The sequence below is a fragment of the Suncus etruscus genome, chromosome 10, assembly GCF_024139225.1.
Source record: "Suncus etruscus isolate mSunEtr1 chromosome 10, mSunEtr1.pri.cur, whole genome shotgun sequence".
NCBI lineage: Eukaryota > Metazoa > Chordata > Mammalia > Eulipotyphla > Soricidae > Suncus > Suncus etruscus.
In genome coordinates, this window is record NC_064857.1 from 40,839,547 (window position 1) to 40,862,639 (window position 23,093).

At 40.8% G+C, this 23,093-nt stretch overlaps 1 protein-coding gene across 1 annotated transcript in view; it reads right to left on the bottom strand.

The window, feature by feature from the left end:
- The window catches only part of CHD7 (chromodomain helicase DNA binding protein 7), a 147,213-nt gene that overhangs the window by 99,654 nt on the left and 24,466 nt on the right, over positions 1 to 23,093 (bottom strand). The gene's annotated exons all lie outside the window — the stretch shown is intronic.

Below are 23,093 nucleotides of genomic sequence, written 5' to 3' on the forward strand. Positions count from 1 at the left end.
AATCTGAGCAGACTTTTGACAGTGTAGATTGGGGTCCAGAACATTGTCTAATTTGCATGCATAAAAAGCCTACTTGGATTTGCTGAGTTGAAGACGAGGTCCGAGCAGCCTTGCAGTGATTGGTCCCTTATCATAGGCACCTTTTCTGGCAATTCCCTGGTGGCATCGGTTAATCTCCCCCACTACATGAACCAAACAACACCCCATCCTCGGACCCTAGCACTGAACCACCAACACGGTTAGCTGGATTTTGCCAGAAGTGGCCCCCAGATCTCCTGAGTACTGTTTGGGAGCCCCCAAGAAAGGGATTTGGAAACTCTGCGGCCTGATTTTTCTTTTGTTTCATTTAGTGGCATATTAAAATATTTTTTCGGGATAGACTCAGTGTATAAGATGACCCCCGATTTTCGGTTGACTTTTTTTTGTTTCAAAAGTCGTCTTATATGCTGGAAAATATGGTACAATTAAGTCACTTTCAAAAACAACAAGTTACCAAGCACTAAGACTTGGGTACTGTGAAAGTTCGAAATCAAAGTAAAAAGAAAAACATTTTATATAGTGCAGGTTTACTTCAAATGTCAAATTACAAGGCACACATTCAAAATTGATGATTTGGAAATGGTTCCATTTCTTGTGGTGATAGGAAACACAGGTAGTATTTTACTTATTAACTTATCACAACTTTACATTTTTAAATTTTATCAGGGGAGAAAAAATTGTTTAACATCTCTTGCTGATTTATGACATTCACTAGGACTAGATCCAGAGGTAGTTTTAAATGCAGTAGAGGAAACCAATCAGTTGGGATTCTGAGAAGCCAACTGAGATCAGAGTCTATCGCTCAAACAATGATCCAAATAGGGCATGGGTGGTATACCCTCTCTCCACTGAGCACTGGGATGTCTAATGAATCACTAACACTCATCAAAATGCTTGAAAATGCTCTCTGAGGAAATGTCACTCATTTTCTTTATTTCTCATACACATCTCCAGACACTCACTATAACTATAGTATAAACTATAATAGCAATAATGCCTGATAGCTTACTTAACAGTCTTACCAGGCAATAGATACTTCATGCCTCCCACACTGTTTGACTTTCATGTTAGGCCTAAAAGCAAAGTATGGACACTGATATTCTAAAATGCAAATATGTGCCTATGGAAGTACACATAATGACAGATAGCTAATATGGCCCATGGTTGCAGATTCTTTTCATTCATAGTATTACCTTCAAAACAGGAAAAGGGTAGGAAAGATCAGGTTCAGACCTGTAAAGGACTGAGGAGTGACTGAAAGCAGAGCTGACCACCAGTAAAATCTTACATCTTAGATGCAAATGAAACTAATATTTATAGAGCTTCTACCATATACCATATAGCCAGACAGCAGGGAACAGATTTGAGATGAGTCCATGTTGTTTACGTTCAATGCTCTCTTGTCTCCTAAAAATTTACACTTAGCATACTTCTGGGAAAGAGTTTCATTTAGTCTCCAAAGTATTCAGTCACCCAAAAAAGCAATTTTGAGAAAAATGAATGCCTGAAAAGACAGCACTTATATTCTTCCCACTAAAGTCAACTAGGGTTCCTAAAGAAACTGACAGTCAATTCTCCATTTCCATCTTTGTCTCTACATTAAGCTCCAGAACTTTGAGAAGAAACTTAAATTCTTGTTTTAAGTCCTGCTGTTAGTCTTTACATTATCTGGGGAAATTTGTTTCATCAATCCAGGGTTCATTTTCTTCATCCATAAAATAAAGAGTTTTGGGTTACTAACAAAAAATCTCAGAGCCTATATTTCTTAATTATATATTATCTTTTTAAATTTCTTAGCCTAGAAAGGAACCTCAAAATGAGTAAGAATACGCAGGAAGAGAGAAGTAAGAGTATAAGTTTCTACATGCACGTAAACCAACATGACTGTTTCCAAGAAGAAATAACATAGATTCCCAAACAATAAGAACAGTTAGGCCCCGTCTGTTATATTTCCCCCCTCACGAATATGTGTAACAACTACTGGAATCTGACTTAGTGTGTTATTATATTTAAACTGTTGGGATATAACTGTTTCTATTTAACTGTTTGAAGGAAACCTAATGTAAAGAACAGGAAAATTTCATATTGTTTATTAGGGATAAAGACATAATAGTTGTGGCAAGCTATTTTTTCAGAAAGTGGGAGTAAAAATATTTCTTGGGAAGAACAGGCAAGCAGAAAATCTACTAATAAACAGTTTTAATATTTAGAATAGTGAGGATGAGATTGTATAGCAGGAAGGCCTTGCACATGGCTGATCTGGGTTTGATCCTTGGCATCTCATATTGACCCCAAGCACTACTGGGAGTGATTCCTGAATGCAGGCCAGCCAGGAGTATAGCCAGATGTGGCTTAAAAACAAAACAAACAAAAAACAACCCAAAAAGTAAGACTTAGAATGAGGCACTAATTTCAATTATATACACATATTTGACCTACAAGGCATTAATTTCATTAATAGAGTCAACTTCCAACGAGAGATATCTAGTAGCCCTCCCATGGTACATTAGTGTCTCATAAATGGGACACAAAATTATTAATTAGAGAAGCATAATGCTTAATACAGTAATATAGAAATGTAACCTACACACATTTTAATATACACATCAATGCAGATGCTCCTTTTAATAATAAAAGAAGTCAAAAATTTTATTCCTTAAAAATATTAACTTTCCGTAAAGAGGGAAAAAGATTCCCTCAAAGATTTACTTCAAAGACTGAAGTCCACAAAGTATTACTCTTGTTTGATATGTAGCAGAATTATGTTTTGGTACTATTTGAAATAGGGTGAAAAAGGTGCTCAGAAATATTAGAGTGTTTACTAGACCCACATCTCCTTAAATCTTTTAGAGAAAAGCTGTTTTTGTAAACATTTAACAAAGAACAGATGGCCTGCCTTAATCATGTGGGGGAAAAAACCTGGAGCTCACAGTAATACCCTGACAAAGTCTCTAAGTCCCAGACGCACCCCCCTACTGCCAACCAATGCATGGTACAGTCTCCTCTGCTGCTATTTAATTTTACAGTGGACATTTCCCATCAATCCATGCTGCCTGACAGGTAATCAATGCTATTAACATTTGAAATTACCATACAGGGCATTCTTAAACCTCTCATTTATTATAGCAAATGTGGGGAACGTTGGCTACCAGAGGTGTTCTTAAATACACCCTATCATAACTCTGATGTCTTCTGCAATAGTTTGGAATATATATGGAATGTGTACTTTGGCACAGACCTTAGGAACCCAAAAAAGGGTAAAATTTAAACATATAAATAAAATTACCCCAAGCATATGGATATTAAAAAATATCACCATAAGGATAACTGGTTGCTTGTTTCAAAATTATTATTTATTGATTAACAATGGTCAACACAATATTATAAGGGGCCAGAAAGATAGCTTAACTAGCAAACCCTGAATTCAGTCCTTGACACTTTCTGGTCCCCTGAGCATTGCCATGAGTAACCACCAAGCTGGAGTTGGCCCTGAGTATTGCCGAATATGTGGCCCAAAATAAATCTTGTTTTAATGCTGTAGTTCCTACCACAGAAATTAGCTGAGACATACAAACAAGCCATCTTACATAAAGAGGAAACTTAAGATGAAAATGTATAATCATGTAAGATCCGGGGGCGGAGGTTTGAGAGGAACTTTTCTATTGCCGTTCAACAAGAGGTGATCCCAATTCAGAAACATTCATCAGAAAAAAAAGAAAGAAAAGGAACATAAGAGATTATTTTTACCAGTTTCAACTATGATTTCCTCCAATATTCATCAGCAGTTGCTTGCATAAAGAGCTACATAATTTAATCATGATGTGCCTTAGTTATATTCTTGAAGCCTCAACCTGTCACCAGAGTCCAGTGACATGACAAGCAAGGGAACACGAATAATGTGCAAGAGTCTAGCAAGATTCAAGCAAGGGACTCTTTTTTTTGGGGGGGGGGGCACACCCAGTGATGTTCAGGGGTTACTCCTGGCTGTCTGCTCAGAAATAGCTACTGACAGGCACGGGGGACCATATGGGACACCGGGATTCGAACCAACCACCTTTGGTCCTGGATCGGCTGCTTGCAAGGCAAACGCTGCTGTGCTATCTCTCCAGGCCCTCAAGCAAGGGATTCTAAAATTCAGAACACCCATGACAGTGTTCCTGAGTTTAAAATCAATGGGCTGTTTCCTTCCTTCCTTCCTTCCTTCCTTCCCTCCCTCCCTTCCTTCCTTCCTTCCTTCCTTCCTTCCTTCCTTCCTTCCTTCCTTTCCTCCTCCCTCCTCCCTCCTCCCTCCCTCCCCCTCCCTTCCCTCCCTCCCTTCCCTCCCTCCCTCCCTTCCCTCCCTCCCTTCCCTCCCTCCCTTCCTTCCTTCTTGGGGGATCATAAGGGACGATGGGGGATCAAACCACATCTGTCCTAGGTTAGCGCATGCAAGGTAAATGCCCTACCACCTGTGCCACAGCTCCAGCCCCCAATGTGCTATTTTCTAAAACAGAAAAAAGATGTTAACAACTGGAAAAGAGTAATATGGTACTTCTGGAAGACATTCAGGTTAGCTGCAGATCAACTCTCCACCATAGCCTGCATAACCTACCTCCAATAACCCAAAAGGAGGCACTTTCTTGTGCTGGAAGAAATTTGAGAATCTAATGGAGATGTGACAAGCCACCAAGATCCAGTAAAATTGGCAACCTTAGAACAACACTTAATCATGACTTGGAATACTTATAAAAATAGCCATTATTTAATTAAAAAGAACTAACTGGAGGCCACACCTGGCTTACCTGTGTACCATTCCCACACAGTTTTATAGAAACATATCAATATTACATTTATATTTTCGTTGGGAACCACACCCAACAGTGCTCAGAGGCTCAGGTAAATCCTGATGGAACCTGGTGAAAGAAGCAGTGCCAGGGATTAAGTTTAGGGTCAACCGGATGTAGTTAAAGGCCTTAACTCTTGTGCTATCACTCCATTTTAATTGTCAGTAGCTGTTCATCAGCAGTTGATGGTTTTGGGAACACAGTTCCTATTCTTAACATGTCTACTTTTGTTTTCTAGTATTCTCCAGCTTCTTGATCCCACTCCATTATTTTTCAAAAGGAATTCTGGCATAAAAACTAAAGCTAAATTTTGCAGTCAAGAGTGTACAGATATAGAGGGCATGGAGAGAGGTACAGGACTTAAAGCACTTGCCTAAGTTTGATCCTGGCACTAACACTGGATAGCCCAACTGCTGCCCCTTCCATGTCCCTGTCCAAAAAGAGCATTTAGAAAAGACTCCGGGGAGGGCTAATAAAAAAGACGCATTACATAATTTGACATGGCAAATTCATTAACTCACTCAACACATATTTGAGACTAAACAGAAAACAAGCAGTGACAGTAATAGAATAGGGTGCCAGAGCCTGGGGATTCAGGCAGGCTAACACCAGGGAGACATTCTGAAAAGTGTCAGCCTGAGACAGGAAGAAGGGGTAGGCCCCACAGGGTCCCTTCCTCAAGGGACTCCACCTAAACAAGGAGTACTGCCTGAGCCTGGGTGTGTGTGTGTGTGTGTGTGTGTGTGTGTGTGTGTGTGTGTGTGTGTGTGTGTGTGTGTGTGTGTGTGTGTGTGTGAAGCCATATCTCACACTGCTCAGGGATCACTTTTGGTGGGGCCCAGGGACCATGGACCACAGAGGATGAAACCTGGGTCAGTCGTGTGCAAGGCAAGTGAAACCTGGGTCAGCCATGTGCAAAGCAAGTACCCTACCTGTACTATATCTCTGCTCTGCCCCCCCCCCTCCAGCCACCACCACCACCCCAGCCAGCCAGATGGAACTAGAAGAAAATAGACACAAAGTGATTTCTTGAATACACTTTTGTAAGGGAGCAACAAATGACTAAAGGCAATAAAACTGGAGAGCTAGTTGGCAGACCAGAGCTCAGTGTAGAGGCTAGAGGGGGAGTTGGCAGGCTGAATTTCAGACATGGTAGAGCAAAGCACGCACTCTGGTAGTGGGTATGGATAGGACAATACATGCATGAATCTACCGTGAGCGATACTGTAAATCACAGTACCTCAATAAAAATGGAAATATGTCATTATTCAAATATATACATCTTGGATTACACTGATAGAACTACAGGAAAGCAAATTCATCAGCTTCTCTATGGCAGGGATACTTGTACTGTATGCACAGTTGTGCATATGTATATGTATCTCTTCCGAAGCAGTGGTCACCAGATGTTTCATGAGGAACATGATTTTTATGGGCATGTGCAATTGCATATGTGTATAAAACACATTCAAAATGGTCAAGCCATTTTTATACTCCAATGGAAAGAGGAAAATAGGAATATTTGTCTAATAATTTGAGAATAATATGCACAACTTCTGTTATATACAGTGAAGATGATCCATATATAAATATTTATTTAGTATTTTTTGTGTGTAGGGGGCTACATCAGACAATGCTCAGGGGTTATTTTGCACTCACAAATCATTTCTGACAATGCTCTTAAGACCATATGAGACGACAGGTATCAAACTTTAGGTCAGTCATGTGCAAGGCGAATTTCCTACCTGCTGTGCTATATCTCTAGCCCCAGATATATGTATATAAATGTATATGTACACACACACACACACACACACACACACATATATATATATATATATATATATATATATATATATAGAGAGAGAGAGAGAGAGAGAGAGAGAGAGAGAGAAAGGGCTTGGGGCCACATTCAGCAGTGCTCAAAGATTACTCCTGGCTCTAAGTTCAGAAATCACTTCTTGAGGTCATGGGGAACTATATATAGGAAGCCAGGGATCAAATCCAGGTCATCGTTGTAAAAGGCAAATGCCCTACCCACTGTAATATTGTTCTGGCTCTACAAATATAATGTAAAATACATTAATATAACTGTTTCTCTTAGAGTATAAGTTAGAGTCATTACATTTTTAATTCAAGGATGTTTTAAGTTATTACTGAATATCTTACTTAAAAATTATCAGAAAGTTATTTTGAAACTTTAATTCTCTGCCTTCATTTTAAAGCTGTGATTTTAAAAACCATTCTAAGATTTGTCATGCAAACAAAATTTGAAAACAGCTACAAATTATCAAGTTGCTTTTGTGACACCTAAATTATAAATGTGGTCTGAATTAGTAGAGTCCAAAATTATGAACATAATGAACCAAGTTATGTTATATTTAATGTTAAACAGCTTTATATCAGCTACTAAATACTATCTTACAGATAGTTTGTTTTGTTTTGGGGCCACACCTGGTGGCGCTCAGGGGTTACTCCTGGCTATGTGCTCAGAAATCGCTCCTGGCTTGTCGTAAGGGACGTCAGGAGATCGAACCTCGGTCTGTCCTAGGTTAGTGCTTGCAAACCAAACACCTTACTGCTTGCACCACCAGTTCGGCCCCACTATCTTACATATATTTAAGAATCAAACTATCAGATAACAATTGTCAAATTGTCTCTATTGGGTTTTGTGTTTTGTGTTTTCTTTGGGGCCTTTGTTTGCTGTAGTTTTTCTGGACCATGCCCTGCAGTGTTCAGAGTTTACTCCTGGCAGTGCTCAGGGAACATATGTTGCTGGGGACTGACCCAGGGTTTCCTGCATGCAAATCATGCACTCAGTCCACTGAGCTACCTGTCTGGACCCTCAACTTGCATTTTACTAAATAAAACCATGCTGCAGTGTGTCTACAATCATGCTACATTAACAGAGCACTGAAACTGCTCCATAGATGGTAACACTCTTTTCAAACATCTGAGAGAGAACCTTGAGAGGATTGGATTCCTTCCCAGTAGAGAACAGGACACCTGACCACAGCTTTGTACCCTTCCATATCCTTCCCTGTCTCTGTTCTGAACAGGTTGTCACACAGGGATGGGGACTACCTGAATCTGGAGTAGCTACAGGTCACAAGTCAGGGTTCAGAGATCAGATCTGTTGTTAGGAGGGGCAGCACCAGGAGAGAGGGGATATCCTGGGGCCAATGGTGTGCTGCACGGATAATGCATTAACTGCGTGTTGCATGGTTACCTGTGCTAATTCCCTCTACTAAGCATTTTACATGCTTTTGCTCCTCCTGCCTCTATGATAGGTGATATTATTCCTTTCTCACCTTGCCTTACCCAAAGTTAAATAGTTAGGACAAGGCACATCTGGATTCTAACTTAAGAGATGTGGCTACAAAGGCAGTTTACATTATCGGGGACTTCAGTCTCTACCTACACACAGCTGCAGGAGGTCAAGAAGTTCCCCAAGCAAAGCACAACTGGGGGATCAGCTTACTAACTTTCCCCAAACCATAAAGACTTAAGTTTACAAACCCTAACCCTAATTTAATAAAAAAGTTTTGGGGCCCGGAGAGATAGCACAGTGGTGTTTGCCTTGCAAGCAGCCGATCCAGGACCAAAGGTGGTTGGTTCGAATCCCGGTGTCCCATATGGTCCCCCATGCCTGCCAGGAGCTATTTCTGAGCAGACAGCCAGGAGTAACCCCTGAGCACTGCCGGGTGTGGCCAAAAAAAAAACAAAAAAAAAAAGTTTTTTTTTTTTCAAAAATTTTAATTTTAAAGTTATTGATAGTTGGGTGTGCAAGATATGCACTATTTCAACTCCAAACACACCACCAGTGTCAACTCCAATCACCAGTTCTCCCATACCCCTAGCATCCTCCATTCCCAATCCCTACCCGCTACCTTGGCAGGCACATGATAAAGTTCAGAGATTGCAGCTTAGAGAACTTATGTGTTCAGTGTCGTTTAGTTGGTGTTTTTAATGTATAGTTGTACTACTCTTCCACATTGCCACTACAACTTAACATAACTTAAGCCTTGATGTTTTCCTTTTGGACGATCAAGGAGATTTCTAACACCAAACTGTTATGGATAAGTTATGGAGAAACACTTTTCTCACAGAGAAGGAAAGGTAGTTCTGAACTGACACGCACTTTGCAAACATTATCCAGTTTTAATCGCAAGATCAATCTGCCTGATAGAAGTAAATTCAACTCAAAGTTGTGTCCTAGGGACTGAATTAAGTCTCCCAGATGAGAAAATGATAAACCCATTTCCTATTCTAAGATCCTCCCAAGAAACCTAAAAATAACAACTTATAATTTTTTAAATTCAATCTACCATATTAAGAAATACTTTGTGCTAAGTTTTGTCACTAGCTGAATATCATCAATCATGCATCTTGGAAAAAAAATTTAGACTTAGTAGTAAATTTGAATTTAATATAATATAGCGGGGGCCGGAGAGAGAGGTAAGGTATTTGCCTTCCATGCAGAAGGACGTTGGTTTGAATCCCGGCATCCCATATGGACCCCCGCGCCTGCCAGGAGCGATTTCTGAGCGTAGAGCCAGGAGTAACACCTGAGTGCTGCTGGGTGTGACCCAAAAACCAAAAAAAAAAAAAAAAAACAATATAGTGAAATAAGGTCTGTCTGTGCTTGTGCACACATGCATCCCTAACACAGAGCTGAAATTGAAACAAAGTTGAACATATCATTTATTACAATTGCTTTGTGTTCTTGCTGCTTTTACATCAGAGCACACTTGCTCTGATGTAAAACCTGCTGAAGTTTTCTCAAAAAATGTGTGCTCAGGGCTGAGGCTCTGTGCTCAAGGATCTATCCTGGCAATGCTCAGAGGGCTGTTGGGTCAGGGATCAAACCCAGGTCAACTGCATGCAAGAAAAGTACCCTACCCATTCTACATCTCTCAGGGCCCTGGATTATTTTTGAGGTAATCATAGTCTACAAGACTGTGAAAGTTTTTGCTTTACAGCTCTAAGCTACTACATCAATCCCTCCACCATCACCCCACGGTTCCTTCCCTGTCACATTTCCCCTGAGCTTCTTCCGTTCCCAATTCTCAAGATTTTTTTCCAGTGGGAATTGTAAAGTTGAATATTTTTCTGATGTACCTCCATTGGTTCCTAAATGCTTAGAAAAACTAGGTTTTTTTTTTTACAAGATGAGTAGAAATGGGTATACAAACTAGAGGCGAAACATCAATGTATAAATAGAGAATGAGCAAGGCCTCTGCCTTCAAATACGAAACTCTGTGAGTATAGCAAATTTAGTTAGTGCTTTGAGATGGACTATTTAAAGCCTATAAAAATGTAATCACAGGGCCGGAGAGATAGCACAGCGGTGTTTGCCTTGCAAGCAGCCGATCCAGGACCTTAGGTGGTTGGTTCGAATCCCGGCGTCCAATATGGTCCCCCGTGCCTGCAGGAGCTATTTCTAAGCTGATAGCCACGAGTAATCCTTGAGCATGCCAGGTGTGGCCCAAAACAAAAAATAAAAAATAAAAAAAAATGTAATCACATCTGGTAAGACACAGAAATCTAGGATGATCCCTCCACACTACAGAAGGACTTGTGTCAAGACAAAAGTGAAAGAACTGAAGAGATGTGATCGAGGACTGCAAGGGGAGATTATCCTGAATGGAGCTGACTTAGAAGGCTGAGTGAGAGTAAGAGTTTGAAGTGTCCTAAATGCCAGGCAGTAGGTGCTGTAGGATTTGAGGGGCAAGAAACCGCACCTCTAGGGTAAGGTGCTGAAGGTTGCCTCTGTGAGGGGAGGTCACCTGAGCCATAGTCAAGTGAGAACTACAGCAGCACTTCAGGGAAGGAGTTCTACTGATAACCCTGACCTAGAAACAGATCTTCCCCAATTAGGAATCTAGATGAGAAGCCCTTGCCAGCACCTGTTGTGGTCTTGGGGAGACTCGTCCTCAAAGGAGCACTGACCTGATTCACAGAAACTGGAAGATATGAAACTGATCATTTTTAAGGCACAAAATTTGTGGTCATTTGTTGTGCTAGGATAAGCAGTTCATACACTCCTAAAATCTGATGCAACTCTCATCTGAATTGCTTTTACTCTCTCCACCTCCCACAACCGCCCCATCCAGTCGCCCTGTCCATGCTGCATATCAGTTCTCCCACAGAAAAGCAGCACAAACGAGATTTCCTTACACCTTCCCAATGCTCCTGCTGCTTCAGCAACTGTGAGAAAAGCAGGCATAGGTCTATGTGCTGCACTCTTCCAACTACGCAATGGCCTTATGAAACTGCCTCTCATTTATAAACAATATAAATTAGGTGCAAGAATTAGGTTAAAAAATATGCCTACGTCAAAAAGCTGATTAGAAGAGTCATCAAGATTCAACCCTGGCCAGCTTTCTGCAAAGTCAATGTTCTCACCATTATTACGCCTACAGTCTAATCCCTGTTTGCTCATATCCTCCTGCTGAAGTTTTCTCAAAAAAAGGAGAATGATCTGATGGCAAAAGGAACCGAGTGTATGGTCATGACTGGACAGAGGTGGGACTCTCCCACACATGAAGAGCCAATGAAATAAAATGCAACTATTACAGGCAAGCCAGAGCAAGGCACTGTAAGTTAACTACCACTGAAGTCATCACAGGAAGAAGGTTAAGAAAACAAAAACAAAAACAAAAGTCCTCATTTACAAGTTAGAGATATAAGAAACTGACTATAATCAACATTAAAGGCTCCCTGTACATATTTTAAAAGAAAGTTTACTGCACGTTAAAAATAGCCAGTTTCACACTTACAGGGGACTATGTCCCCATGACTCCTTCCAGCTGGAATTAGACATGAAACAGAAGATACCAAAGCAATTAAGTACTTTATAAACACTGCTGAGGGGTCAAAAAGAGGGAGGTTCATTCACTGACTAATAATGTAGTAATAAACAAACAGCAATGTTATGCAACTGAGAAAATTATTATAATTGAACCTACACAGCTGGGCAAGACTAGAAGCCTGGTTATGTATATGAGCTAATAAATGCTTTGTGTGTGTAGGTTTGAGTTTTAGATTCCCCCCCCCCCCACATTTTAGACCTTTCTGTAATCAGATTTTTCCCTTCTTATCTGAATACAATCAATATCATGGCTGCAGAACAGAAAATAATGGAATGAGCTGCCCCACCGATTACTTGCGATTTTATTTTTTTACTTCAGAGAAATAAATATGTACTTTGGTAGGTTAGTAAGTTAAATTTTCCTAAGAGGGATTCATCCTAGATCTATCTTTGGGAGGCATTTTATCTTGTTTGCTCACCGCAACATGAATAATGAATAACTGTGATTCCCTTGAACACAGAAAGAGGAAAGCCCAGAAGTAGCTTTTCACATTTTAACGTTTAGTTCCCACTAGGTTCCCAGAATTTCCTTCACACCTTGATATTTTTCCCTCTCCAGCACACAAAGAAACATCACCAATTACTAGACTAAAGTTTACACAGATGTGTCAAGCAGGGGAGGGGAAAAGGTGACTTATGCATTTCCCTCTATAGAACTGCTACAGTGACAATATGAGAATCAGAAAATAATGTTTCTTTTTTGGGTTTTAGAAGGAGCTTGGTATCTGTGCACCATTCCTTCCCCAATGGCTTGTAGTTAAACTACAATGCAACGTGGTTAAAGTAGGATACATTACAATGGCCTGTAGTTAAATATCAAGTTTCTTTGTGGCAGAATCTAGTTAGACAGTAGCCTTACAGCTGCATGAAATATTTTCTCTAATTCAATAATAACTATGAACAAATTCGTGATCTAGGCTGTTTTCATCTGCATAAAACCTAACCAACTTCAGACACAAACAGATGATTAGCTAACCATCAGGGTAAAGGCACAAATGTATCTTCCACAGGCACCCATATTTTACATCAATGATATCTATTTCTAGGAGATAAAAGTACTAAAGCTTTAATGGTGGCAATTAAAACAGCCAAGAGTTTGAGTAGTTCGATGGCTGAGTCACAGACCTTTTACCTATAATGAGATCCATTATATCCCTGAACTCAGTTTGAGGGAGTAAAAGCGAAAGCAATTTTTAAATATGGTGATAAAAGAGCAGCACCTCTGAACTGAGCTGTTTTAGTTTCAACTGCTGTGTGATTTACCCTGCACCTTAACATTGGTGCACATTACCCACCCTTCTTTATAGAAGGGTTTTAGACTCTTGGGCCAATTTAAAAACATCTCAAAACATTGAAAATGCTACAAACATGCTATATCATAAAGATTTGCATTTGAGTAATAGGTTTCTATTTTATTTCTATTTTTAAAAAACCGCTGTTTTGACCCAAAGGATAGCTCAATGGGCTGGAGTTCATGCTTTGTAACCAGGAGAACCAGGTTTGATCGCTGGCACCAGAGGCCCTGCAGCAGAGTCAGGGGCAAAACCCAAGCATTGTACTGAGAGTAACCTCTGAGCAGGGTCCAGATATAGGCCAAAATCAAAACAAACAAAAACACATCACCATGTTTGAAATGCCTAACTTCAATTGGCTTGTGACAAAATATCGTTTGCGCTTATATTTTCTTGGAATTTAAGGAGGATAAATAAAAATATAATTAGCCACCATCAGAAGGTGTATTTAGTAATATAATGTTTAGGTTACAAACTTCAGCCAAGAAAACCTTTTTATAATAATTCATCATTATTATTATTATTCCCAAGGATTAGAGTAATAAATACTCTGTGGTTTCAAAACTTAATCATGTTAATATCTATTCCAGCATTACTACTTCTCAAACTCAGAAACTTAAAAGATGGTGTATTTTGAGTTCCTTTCTAGAAGTCAGACATGTAACTAGAAATTACCTTGAGAACAATCCCACTGTTTGTACCTATTACTGTCTTTCCCCTCCCCATAGAGCAAGCATATAGCAAACACTAGACGAGAGAGGTGAATGAGCAGGTACGGCAGATCTTGGGGGTGGTGGTTGCACCAAGCAATAGTTAACACTGAAGGCCCCAATACTGCCCAGATCTCTTGGGCTGAGCAGAGGAGAATAGCCATAACTGCAGAATAGCAATACTCATTTCAGGACATCCCACTGAAAACTGGGATCTGATTTAGGTCAGTTTTCAGAAGGAAGACTAGTAGAAGGAAAGGAAATTCACTATTAGATTTGATTTTTGACCACCAACTCAGGGAGGGCATTACATTAAGTGGGGAAAAGGATACAACTTGGGGCCAGAGCAATTGTACAGCAGGCAGGGCACTTGCTTTGCACCTATTGATCTGGGTTTGATTCAGCATTCTATATGGTATCCCAAGCCGAGTGATCCTTGAGTGAAGAGCCAGAAATGAGCTCTGAGCACACCAGTTATGGCCCAAAATCAAGCACATGGGGCTGGAGAGACAGCATAGCAGTGGGGCATTTGCCTTGCATGTGGCCAACCTGGGAGGCACTGGGTTCGATTCCCAGTATCCCATATGGTTGCCTAACCTGCCCAGGGTGATTTCTGAGTGCAAAGCCAAGAGTAACCCCCACCCCCCGGAGCGCTGCCAGGGGTAGCCCAGAAACCAATAAATAAATAAATAAATAAGCAAACAAACAAATAAATAAAGTTAAAAAAAGTAAAGCACACACACAAACAAGAGATCAAAATCATCTGTGAATAAAGATACTAGACAAGCTGGTTTAAGACCTCCCTTTGAATCCTAAAATCTAGGTCCCTCTTAAAATTCACCTTAATTCACATTAGAACTATCTAAAAGAGCATTTAGAAGGTGAAGTGGGAATGTGAAGATAATTTCGGGGAGAAATATTAAGAACATTTCTCACATATGCACACAAAAATAAATAAAACTAGAAATTAAGATGACAGTATTAGAAAACTGAACACAACCTTAAAATATACAACCTACTTTTCCACTAAAAAAACAACAAAAAAACTTCTAACAGTATTCCAAAAATATTTGATGTTATTTCATAGATACCTAGCAGCTACATTTTTCTCACAATAAACTTAGTCTGTGCTCAAGATGATGTGCCATAAAGTAATATTTATTAAAATTTCAGCTTGCACAGGATAATGATGCTTACATGCTATTATGTCTGAAAATATATAAAATCATAGGCCACCTCAATAAACTTTCCACTACTAGGGAAGGGAAAACCGAAAACAAACAAGTCACTCTGCAGGAGTCCTGGACCAGAAAATAATTTCAGGTGGTTTTTCTCTTTTTATTTTTTAATTAATTATTTTGTTTTATTTTTAATAATATATTTAAGCACTGTGATTACAAATAAGTTGGGTTTCAGTCATAAAAGAGCACCCCCATCATCAGTGCAACATTCCCACCACCAATGCCCCCAATTCCCTCCTTCCCTACCCGCTGCCTGTATTCGAGATGGGCATTCTACTTCTCTCACACGAGGACCTGAAGGACCGGCTCATGATATGAAACTCACCACAGAGTGAGTGCAGTTAGAGAAATAACTACACTGACAACTACCATGACAATATTAATACTTGAGAGAAGTAGAATTTTTCTCTCTTTCACACTGACACAGTAGGCTAAGACTTGAGGAGTGAGGGGATTTCTCACTGCATTTGCAGCAAAATCTTATCCTCATCAAAGCCTACCAGACCTTATGTAATAAGGTCCTATAATTCTCCCCTAAGGCTCAGTTTTCCACTCTAACCACCATGAATGGGGCCACTCTAGGGCTTTATACAGGCTCTGCCCTGCCTGTTCTTCACTAAAATGCCTCCATGCCAATCTCCCTTGCATCTTTTAAATGAACATACGTAGAATAAAGGAAAGGGTGACATGTCAACAATGAGTGATTTTAGGTGAAGAAAGAATGTGCTCATTGCACTCCAACTTTCCTGTAGATTTTCAAGCTTTCAATGAGCAGAGTTGGAGGAGGAAAAGTTATTTGCTTCCTGCCCAGCAGCACTATCTCTTTGTGCCCTCTCTGACCATTTGGCTCATTTTCACTTTTCCTGACTCATTTTCTGAGCTTTGTCCTAAAAGCTGATATGCCTCCGGGGGCAGGGGGCACTGCTTTCTTCAGATATACTGTTATGTCCCCCCATCACCACACACACACAATGGGCTTGCCCTAGTACCAATACAACACATTCACCAAAAACACTTTCATTGAAGAGCAGTGTTGCTTTCCTTCCTACACTCGGTAAGTAACCATGATAGCTATTCACTCGGCCAGTCACCAGGCTGGGTGAGTAAGACAGTGATATTCTTCCTCAGTCATTGGCTACAACCAGGGTTCAGACCAGGTTTCTGCTCAGATTCAGAACAGCTCCTCTCTCTCTTCCTGTCACACCTGTCTGCTCTAGACTTGGACAAAGAAAGAGCCGCTCTGTTTGCTTTCCTTCCACTGGGCCTGCCTTCTTCAGGGCACTGGAGATACACGACAAAGAGGTAGTCTTAGGAATTTTGTGCTTGTGACCAAGGCCCTGTCCTGCCCCAAATGCCCATTCCAAGGCTTTCCCTGCAAACACAAAATCAAAGACTCTCACAAGGCAGAGTAACATTTACCTCACTGCCTGCCTATTGACAATTAGGCTCTTCTAACTCCCATGATTCTGAGTCCCTGAAGGAAAGCAGTATGTTATACAAGAGTATGTATATGTGCACCTATAAATACCAGGGGCTTAGCATTTGTTGAATAAATATCAAAATCTCCAAAGCCCCCTTCAAATGTTGACAGAGATGTCACATCCCCACCATCCACCCGGATCACACGCTCCCTTCTCTCAACAGTCCTCTAACTAACTAGTTCATTTACACTTTATGACAGCTTTATCTCCAAGGTGCTTAGGAGTGTCGTAAGCCACAAAAGGAATTAGTAACTGCAAGCATAAATGAATGCACATTTTGTGATTGGTCCAAGGTAATGTAAAAGCATCTGCTGTCCTAGGCAAGAACCAAGTCTGTGTTTCTCTTTCATGCTCCATACACCTGATTTGGAGTGTTGCTTTTCCTCTTGGCCCTGCATGCACTTAAATTATATATCTACTCCCATACTAATCTTCAGTTCCCTCTTTGCGTTATAGCACAACTGGGATTCTTTTAGGAGAGAATACCTTATCTCAACGCCTCCACAAACTCCCACACTAACTGACACATGGTGCATGTTCAACAGTGTTAACTGATAAAGGAGGGATGGATGAAAAGGATTCTAGACTTGTCGTCGTCGAATATCCTAAATAAGAGACAAAGGAGCAAATAAGCTAATAAGCTAATTGTGCTCACATATTTCTCTGAGAGATAATGCCCCAACAAAATGCCCCTCCATATAAAGAGACTAGTAGGAAATCTGGAAATTCATTTTTAGTTTTTATTTTCATTTTGGGCCACACCTGGTGATGTTCAGATGCTGGCTCTGCATTCAGGAATTATTCTTGGTGGGACCTGGGGAACATATCAGCTGCCAGGGATCAAACCCAGATTGGCCACATGCAAGACAAGCTATATAATTGCTCCAACCTCAATATCTCAAAATCTGGCCTCCAGGTGCCCTGAGCCCTACAGGGTGCCCTCAGGATACCTTGAGCCCCACCAAGAGTAATTCCTCAATGCAGAGCCAGGAGTGAGCCCAGAACATTGCTGTGAGTGCCCCCAAAACAAAACTAAACTCTGACTTTTAAACATAAGACTTTTTCCCTTATTGCTAAACTACAGCGACAATGTATTGTTACCAAGACATGCATTTTAAATATAAGTTTTAAAATAAACTTCAAATATCAGAACTAAAATAATTCAGTCACTAGATATGAAAAGTTAAGGTTTTCTGTTAATTCTGATGTGTGAGCAACTAATAGGAAAGGTGACTGGAGGTGGAAGCTGTGATTAGTCTCCTACTGAAGTCCAAGAAGATAGTCCTCAAGCCAGAGAGAGGGTGGGAGAAAGGGAGAAAGCATCTGAGTAGAAGTGTGGTGAAATGAAAATGGACAGCCTGGGATGTGAGGAGTCTGTACTGGGCTCCACTTCCCAGGTTCCCAGTCTATGACCCTAAATAAAATTCTGTGCCCCTAAGGCCCAGCATTCTACCTAACACTAAAGCCCCAAGACTTAATTCACCATGTTCGTTACCTACTGCCTCTTTACTCCTATAAACCTTATCTTTCTCTCCTGTTCCTGAATTATTCTAGTAACGAAGCCACTTACCTCATAGTCATCCAATAAGAAACCCTGTCAATATCCTACGTCAACTCCTGCACCCACGCTGCCATGGTCCACATGTAAAACAGCTGTATCTAACTATGTTTTCTGAAGCAAGAACCTCACTGTACACTGCTGTACCTGCCATCTAGTCCCAGGTGCCTAGTAAGCATCTGAGATGTGGCCAGTCTGAAGTAAGAAGCACTAGAAGTGAAAGATTACACCATATCTCAAAGATGAATGACCCCCCCACCCAAATAAAGTAGAAAAGAATATTTTTCCTGTTGATATCTAGTATTAAGTATTGTTTGTTGAAGAATACTCAAATATTACATGAAGAATAATATTTCTATTATATCAGTGTTAAAAAAATCACTGTCATTGTTTCTTTTTGTCTTTTTTTAATATAATTTTTATTTTGATCATAGTGGTTTACATATTGTTGACAATAATATTTTAGGTACATATTTACATAAAATCAGGGGGGATTTCCCATCACTGATTTGGTCCTCCCCTACACCTCCGTTTTCATCCTACCTCCCATATCCTCCTCCCTCACCCCCGGGGCCTAGCTTACTACTTAGTAGTCTTGCACCTGTTTGGTCTTGGGTACCTCCTTATTTCCCCCCTCTAACTGGGAGGCAGGACTAGCTAGTTCAAGTTATGTGGTTTTGTTTGAAGAAGAGAAAAGTAATAAACTGGGGTAAAAGTCTAATACACTGAAAATGGGCGGAATCCTTCTGGAGACTCTCATCATCGGTTTGAGAGATGAAGGAGAAAAAGAAGATGAAACACCCCAACAGTAACAAAAAAGAGGTGTCAAATATCCAGTGAGGACTCCAACAATAACAATAAGCACCACAAAAAAAAATGGTCTTGAGATAAGAAACATGGCAGAGCACATAAAGAAAGAAAAGAAGAGAAAAAAAAATAAGTATAAATGGGGACAACAACTTCAATAATCACACCAAAACATGACAGGTCAGTTTTACCAGACACCTGTCTGACTACACTGCACCGCCCAGAGTAACTCTGTCTTTCCTGAACTCACCCTTGAAATCTCATCTTCTCTGTCCACCCTTCGCAGAGTCTTCCAAGTTGCTGCCCTTTGACCTTTAGTTCTGGCTGGCTTCCACACATCAGGAAAAATGTAGCCCCAAATGCACCTCCTCCACCAGGACAGAGTATCGTTCTTCTCAAGCACACCCTCTCCTGCCCCCAGACACCTCTTTCTCTCCAACACCTCTGTCAGAGCATGTCACACATTGGATGAACACCTATAAAGCTAAGTGCCATGTACTAAGGCTAGGACAGAGAAGATGACAGAGAGAAACTCTGTTCTCGCTCAATTTAGAATGAAAGGGTGGGGGGAGGGAAGACAACAAGTATTTTATCAAAACTATATAGAAAAACTATACAGCAGTAATGCTACAAAGTATAGCATGAATAGTTGTAATCTACGATCTACTATGGATCTATCAGACACAGCTGTAAGTATATTATGCATATTATCTCTCTTCATCTTCCTAATAACATTAGGTAGGTGAGAAAAATGCAGCCCGGACGAGACACAGATACGCAATTCCCCCTCAAAGTCCCCCCAAAGTCGCTGAGCTGGTGAGAAAATGCAGCACTCTCTCTTTACTGAGTTCCCAAGTGAGCCATCAGCGCCTGGAGGGCACACAGTCAGCTGGGGGAGGAAGTGATTTCTAAACTACAGTGAACATGCTAGGCCCAGAGCCCTGGGAAGAAAGGTTGGAGAGACCTATAATCAGTCCACTGCATCTGGAGAGCAGTGAGAAAAGGCTCTAACAGCTCGAGGAAGGCAGAGCTATCTATCTATGCATACCGTAAGAAGAAACTTTCAGAGAGGACCTACACAGATTAAGTATATCAGGACATGAAAGACTAAGTGGGGCACTTGCCTTGCACACAGCAGATCTGAGTTCATTCCTGGTAGTACCACATTTGGTCTGCCCCACCCTACTACTAGACAGGAGCAGTCCCTTGAACATCTAACCTAAGCACACAGCTGGGTATGCCCCCTTAATGCAAAATTAAATAAATAAATAAATAAATAAATAAATAAATAAATAAATAAATAAATAAATAAATAAAATCTCACATATTAAAAACAAAGGGGAGGAACACAAATAAGTTAAGGCACAAAAGTATTATGAAGGACTGAACAAGAATGAGGAGAAAGAGTCTCTTCTAATAGAACTTGGAACAAAAAAGAAGAAAAATACGACTCTTCTTAATCCGTATTCCAACAAACTGAGCAAAACCTCCTTATCCTGTACCAGAAGGAAACCTGGGCATCTCTAGTGCTACAGGAAGAATCATGGGCAGATGCTCTCTACCAGCAAAGCCTATTGGCTGCAAAGATTACCATGTCCAACTGAGACAGAAATGTAGATTGTAAGAACTTGCAGAGTAGAAATGTCACAATATCATCAATACGGGCACACCAACATGTACTCAAAAACACACCTTCATTAAGCATCAGAATTTTTGCTAAAAACTCTGAGGAAAAGAAAAGTTTAAAAAAAAAAAAAAAACCTTCAGTTGAGCTCTAGAAGACAATTTAATGGCTATACTACCCTACTTTTGCAAACACGAGACTGCAAATTCAACTTCCATCACTACTGGCCTGTACTTTATCATAAACCTGGGAGTTTTTGTAACTCTGCCATCTGTGATGTGCACTGCCACAAGTGATTTCTGTTCATACTGTAGCCAGATGTGTGTGAACAGCACAATCAAACTTGTGTAATGCCACCACATAAACAATTCACTGCAACGTCATCAACAGAGAAGAATAAATAAAATACAAACTACTATGTAAACATGCTATAGGATGAAAAAGGGAGGATGAAAGGAAAGAAAAAAAGAAATGAAGAGGAAAAGGAAGGGAGGGATGGAGAGATAGAGGGTGGGAAGGAAGGAGGGAGGAAGAGAGGAAGGGAGGGGAAGAAGGAAGGCAGGAAGAAAGGGCAGAAAGGAAGGCAGGGAAGGAAGGAAGGAAGGAAGGAAGGAAGGAAGGAAGGAAGGAAGGAAGGAAGGAAGGAAGGAAGGAAGGAAGGAAGGCAGGCAGGCAGGCAGGCAGGCAGGCAGGCAGGCAGGCAGGCAGGCAGGCAGGCAGGAAGGAAGGAAGGAAGGAAGGAAGGAAGGAAGGAAGGAAGGAAGGAAGGAAGGAAGGAAGGAAGGAAGGCAGGAAGGAAGGCAGGAAGGAAAAAAGGAAGGAAAAAAGGAAGGAAGAAAGGAAGGAAGGCAGGAAAGAATGAAGGAAGGAAGGCAGGAAGAAAGGGAGGGAGGGAGGCAGGAAGAAAAGGAGGGAGGGAGGGAGGCAGGAAGGAATGGAGGAAGGAGAAGGAAGGAAGGAAGGAAGGAAGGAAGGAAGGAAGGAATGGAAGGAAGGAGAGGAAGGAAGGGAAGGAAGGAAGGAAGGAAGGAAGGAAGGAAAGAAGGAAGGATACAAAGGAAGGAAAAAAAGGAAGGAAGAAAGGAAGGAGGCAGGAAAGAATGAAGGGAAGGAAGGCAGGAAGAAAGGGAGGGTGGGAGGCCAGGAAGAAAAAGGAGAGGGAGGGAGGGAGTGCAGGAAGGAATGGAGGAAGGAAGGAAGAAGGAAGGAAGGAAGGAAGGAACGAAGGAAGGAAGGAAGGCAGGAAGGAAGGAAGGAAGGAAGGAAGGAAGGAAGGAAGGAAGGAAGGCTTATCTCGATAAGACTGCAAATATTGGGGGCTGGAGAAACAGTAGAGTGGGTAGTAGAGTGATTGCCTTGCATTCTGCTGACACAGATTCAATCCCTACCAAACCATATGGTTCCAACAGCAGAACCAGGAGTGATCCATGAGTGCAGAGCCAGGAGTAAATTATTAATATAGCTGGATATGTAACAAACAAACAAAACAGCATACCACCACCCCCACACACAAACATGCACACATATACACTGAGATTTAGTTTTGTTTGTTTTAGTGCTAGCACAGGTAAGAAAAGTGGGACAAGAAGTACACATGGATGAACATGGAAAATATTATGCTAAGTGAAATAAGTCAGAGGGAGAGAGATAGACACAGAATAGTCTCACTTATCTATGGATTTTAAGAAAAATAAAAGGCATTATTGTAATAATACACAGAGACAATAGAGATGAAGGCTTGAAGGACCGGAAGAATGGTGAGTTCAGTTAGAACTGTCCTGACAACTATCATGACAATAGTAGTGAGTGATAAAAATAGAATGACTGTCTTGAATACAGACAGAGGGTTGGGGAGGATGAAGAAGTGGACACTGGTGGGGGGAAGGTTGTACTGGTGAAGGGGGGTATTCTTTATTTTAACTGAATCCCCACTACAAACATGTTTATAATTATGGTGCTTAAATGAAGATTTTTAAAAAAAAGAAAAAGAAACAGATAAAGATACTTTATAAAGCTAATCGCTAAAATAAAAAAAAAAAAGCCCAAAAGTGATGTGACCCCTATAAATGAGTCAGGGATAATCCCTTTGTTTTTAAGTGTACATCTCTCATAAGCATCTTCATAAGTGAAGACTGTTCATTTTTTTATATATTGAAAGATAGTGAATGGAAAATAAAGAATAGATACTAAAAATCATGTTACTAATGCTATACTTAGCATGATCATACAGGAGCCATTTTTCAGATGTGTCTATGCCATATCCATTTGATTGTCACCTGCCAAACACTGTACTAAAGAGAGTACTGTGGCTAGAGTGCCTACTTTGCAGAAAGGCTGACCTGGGTTCAATTCATGCACTGGAGCATGCAGCCCAAAATTCAGCACTCCACTAATAGTTGATAAGAAAAATTGACTCACTCTGATGCAGAAAAGTACGAGACTGTGACAAAAATTAATGAAGGCTGGCCCAAGCCAGACACTGTCCTGTCTCAGCAACCTCTCAACCAGAGCCTTGTGAAGGCTCCCATCAACAGTCTAAAGGGCCTGCAGACTCCTGTCGCTGCTTCCTTGGACACTTCCACCCAAGGTATAAGATGACAGCCTGCACACAGGCCCCAGCCCCCATATCTCCCCTCATCCAGAC